The 4,735-nt window shown below is 40.7% G+C and overlaps 1 pseudogene; it reads left to right on the forward strand.

The window, feature by feature from the left end:
- The first annotated feature begins 311 nt into the window (after nt 1-311).
- LOC114685637 lies at nt 312-1,516 on the forward strand (annotated as a pseudogene).
- The last annotated feature ends 3,219 nt before the right edge of the window (nt 1,517-4,735 follow it).

Raw genomic sequence — 4,735 nt, forward strand, 5'->3', positions numbered from 1 at the left:
CAACCCTAAAATTCCTATAGAAGCATAAAAGACTTTGGCTACTGAAAAAAATCCTGAGCAAAATCAATAATGTTGGAGACAGCAGAATACCTGATTTCAATCATTCAACTTCGTCACAGTAGCAAAAACAGCGTAGTGCTGACACAGTCAGCCATATAGATCAGACAGATCTTCCAAAAGAAAGCTCACAACGAGACAGCCCCAGGATTGTTTACAAAGATGCCAAAAACCTACACTAAAGGAAAACACAGGATGTACCCACTTCTGCCTGTAAGTCACTTCCTTTCCTTCCAGAGAAGTGCTGCGGCAAGATGGAGGTGCAGACTTCCAAGAAGAGGAAGTTTGTGGCTGGTGCATCTCCAGAGCTGAACACAATGAGTTTCCCACTCTGGGGAGCTGGCTGAAGATGGCTACTCCGGAGTTGAAGTCCGAGTTACACCAGCCAGAACGGAAATCATTATCTTAGCCACCAGAACACAGAGTGTTCTTGGTGAGAAGGGTCGTCTGATCAGAGAGCTGACTGCAGTAGTCCAGAAGAGGTTCGGCTTCCCTGTGAGCAGCGTAGAGCTTTATAAAGAAAGGGTGGCCACAAGAGGTCTGTGTGCCATTGCCTGTGGTGATATTGTGTTCCACAAAATATCGTGCACCCTAATAAACTTATCTGGGGTCAGAGAACAGAACAGCCACTAGATACAGAGGCCAGAAAATGGTGGCACACACACCTTTAATCCTATCGCTTGGGAGACATTCAGATCTCTGTGAGTTCAAGGCCACATTGGAAACAGCCAAGAATGGTGACTCACGCCTTTAATCCCAGCAAGTGATGGCAGAAAGCAGAAGGGTATATAAGTCGTGAAAATCAGGAACTAGACTAGTTAAGCTTTTAGGCTTTTGAGTAGCAGTTCAGCTGAGAACCATTTGGATGAGGATTCAGAGGCCTCCAGTCTGAGGAAACAGGATCAGCGGAGGAATTAGCAAGGTGGGGTGGCTGTGGCTTGTTCTGCTTCTCTGATCTTCCAGTGGTCACCCCAATACCAGGCCCTGGGTTTGTTTTTATTAATAAGACCATTTAAGATTAGTGCTACAATTGCCCAAGTAGAGTCTCTATGCTACAAACTCCTAGGAGGGCTTGCTCTGTGAAGGGCCTGCTATGATATTCACTGTGGAGAGTGGGGGCAAGGGCTGCGAGATTGTGGTATCTGGAAAGCTCTGAGGACAGAGGGCCAGGTCCATGAAGTTTGCAGATGGTCTGATGATCCACAGTGGAGACCCTGTTAACTACTATGCTGATACTGCCATGGGCCATGAACTCCTCAGACATGGTATGCTGGATATCAAAGTGAGGATCATGCTGCCCTCAGACCCAAGTGGTAAGACTGACCCTAAGAAGACTCTGCCTGATCATGTGAGCATTGTGGACCCTAAACATGAAATCTTGCCCACCGCCCCCATCTCAGAACAGAAGGGTGAGAAGCCAGAGCCACCTGCCATGCGCCAGACAGTGACTGCAGCATAACAGGGTTTTGGCAGACACATCTAGAGGCCTGACTGGATTTCGTCCAGTGTTCAACTGACTCAGTTATGTTGGCCTATGGAGCACAGTTTATCCTGTTGGTTTAAGCTGGAGGGCTTGAGCAGAGCTGACCAGAGAAGTCTTGGGTCTGTGAAGGCTGGTGGCTACAGGGTAGCATCTTGACCCTGTGTTGAACAGATCAGGGTTAAAAGAGCAATTTGGTTTTGGTGCTCAGGATGCAACCTAGGTCCTTGCATAGTAAGTGTACATTGTGTTATTGAGCTATGTCCCCAGCCTGGAGAGCTGTGTGTGTGTGTGTGTGTGTGTGTGTGTGTGTGTGTGTGTGTGTGTGTGTGTTGTTTCTTTACTTTGGTGGGCCAGCAAGATGACTCAGTGGCCAAAGATGCTTGCTCTGAAAGCCTGTGCACTGTGGTATGCACTCACCCTGCACATAGAAAGTAAATTGGCCTCTGTGTTTTGCAATGCTGTGCTAAGTTTTATTCTTAGCATCCCTACAGTAAAAAAGGAACTTTCTGGTGCCATTTGAGCTTAAAGCTCAGAAATCCGAAATGTAAAGTTGTTAGAATCCACATTTCTAAGTCCTATACTTAGCCATTATGTTTTGAAAAATATGAAAAAAATCAGAAATTATATGACACTTATTTGATAAAATGTCTTGAAAGCATTTGCTATTGATGTGTATTTTGTGGGTAATTAAGTTAGATTGGAAATTTTTATGCTAAAAATACCATTTTTATTTAGAGGTTTTATATATATACATATATATGTCAAAATTATGAAATGAAAATGTGAAATAGTCAATCAATCAGTTATGTTGTCTTCATGATGCCAAACAGCAGCCTTCATTGATATTTATTCCCAAGATAATGAATCAACCAACTCTCCAGAACTATGGCAGGTCTTTATAAAGAACACCATGGATCATGTCACAGCTAAGTTTAAAGCTCCTTCTATGGTGGCTTACAATATACTCATCTTGATATAATAGACTTTAGAGGAGCCAGACATGTTTTGATTTTCTGATGATCTTTTCTCCCACATTGCTTTGCCCTAGTCACGGTGTATCAGGTAATTTTATATTCCCTTTCACTTTAGGGACCCTTATGTGATGGCTTAATGTGGTATTGCCCTTTGATGGAATTCTACCAACATTTATTGCTATGCCCAGTGGCCTTTAAAATGAGACAATTTGCTTCTCACTGTTTAAATCATAGTGTATGTGAAATACAAAATCAATGAATAGGGACCAATAATTTCCACTCCAGACTGAAGCATTTCATTTGTCTGACTTCCTCAAATTCCATCTGTTACCTCTTCTCAATCTCCTTATACACTTCCTCCCTACCCCTTTTTTAAAAATTATTTTCATATGATATATTTTGATCATATTCTTTTCCCTCCTAAAGTCCTCTCAGATCCTCCTTATCTCCCTATATGCACCCAAATTCAAGTTCTCTCTCTCTCTCTCTCTCTCTCTCTCTCTCTCTCTCTCTCTCTCTCTCTCTCCCTCTCTCCCTTTCTCTCTCTCTCTCTCAATTAAAACAAAACAAAATTAAAAGAAAAGTAAAAAAAAACAACCACTGGAACCAAGAAACTATTTGCATTTGATGCCTGTTGGTAATGAGAAAATCAGTTTTCTCTAATGGATTATCACTCCATGCTAGGACCCATGCCCAGTAGTTGGCCAACACAGAACAGAAACCATGTTATTTATTGTTTGTTTGCTTGCTTGTTTTATTTGTTGATGTTATTCTTTGTTTATTTTTGCAGGTTTGTTTCTTAATTTTGGCATTTTTAATCTAAATTTTTTTTGTTCCTCCTCAATCTTTAAATCTTTGTACAGTAATATCTCCTGAGCCTTATCTTTGAATATGTGCACTCAACATTACTTCCCTTGAACCATACCTAGCTCAGGATGTGATAAACAAAATTCTGTATCCTTATGATTGCAACATTAATCTCTCCAAAACATTCCTCTCCCTAACCACTGTATCAGTTGTCTACCTCATTACTTAGAAGAATGCTAGCTATCTTAAAAGTTAATTTATTGTCAACCCAATCCTCTACTTTTTTACTGTCCACTAAATTAGTATTTTTTATAAACCTTAGTCAGTAGCATTTCCATTCTGCAAGGAGCTCAAGAAAATTTAAATTTAAATTAGTGATTTAGTTAGTAAATGAAAACACAGATGTAGATGCCAATCACATGACACAGTTATAGAGGTGGTGACATCTTCCAAATCTCTTGTACTCTATAATGTACATTATTGAAATATATCTAAGATATTACCACATTTTTCTCCATAAACCCATTTCCTGGTGATAAAGTCATAATTGTCCATAACCTATAATCATTAAGCAGCCTTTTATCTGGTTTCTGCATTACATTTTTCTACCATTAAATGTTCAATTCAGCAGTCACAGTGATTCTTTTAAAACAGAAAATTCAACTCTATCCCTCTGCTCAGTTCTTTTGATGGCTATCTATTAAAATGAATCATAGAGGTCAATATAACTCCTCAGCAGATGCTACTAATAAACAATCTAGTATTGTGCAGCTGGAGCTCTTAGTCAATCGCTCTAACACTTCCTCACTTAGCTAGTGCTCTGGACTCAACACAATCATCTCAATGTTTCAAAGATTGAGCCACATGTTATTTCATCATAGTTGCAGTAATTTCAGTAATTTGAATCCAAAGCCTGTTGTATGCTCTGGAAGTGGTAGGACATGGGAGAAATGGAGCTTGTAGCCCAAAGTTTTCCTGTGTCCTACAGCCCCTTGGTCCCAAGTAAACATATAGAGGCTTATATTAATTACAAAGTATTTGGTTTATGGCTCAGGTTTATTGCTAACTAGCTCTTTTATCTTAAATTAACCTATTTCTATTAATCTATGTAACACCACATGTCTCATGGCTTTACCTGTGTTTTATTACATCTTGCCCCCCGCCCTCCCCCGCCGCCGGCCCCCCCCCCCCCCCCCCCGCAGCTGCAGAGTCTTTCATTTCCCTGTATCTTACCTGGCTCTAATCTGTCTTGGCATAGGCCAAAGCAGCTTCTTTATTAACCAATGGTAGCAACGCATATTCACAGCATACAGAAAGACCATCCCACAGCAAGAGCTGATTAACAAGGAAGGCTAAAGCCTCTTTCAATAGTTAATGCTAATCAGAGCATCAGACCATTTATATTCTGAGGGTT

The sequence above is a fragment of the Peromyscus leucopus genome, chromosome 1 (genome assembly GCF_004664715.2).
Source record: "Peromyscus leucopus breed LL Stock chromosome 1, UCI_PerLeu_2.1, whole genome shotgun sequence".
Lineage (NCBI taxonomy): Eukaryota > Metazoa > Chordata > Mammalia > Rodentia > Cricetidae > Peromyscus > Peromyscus leucopus.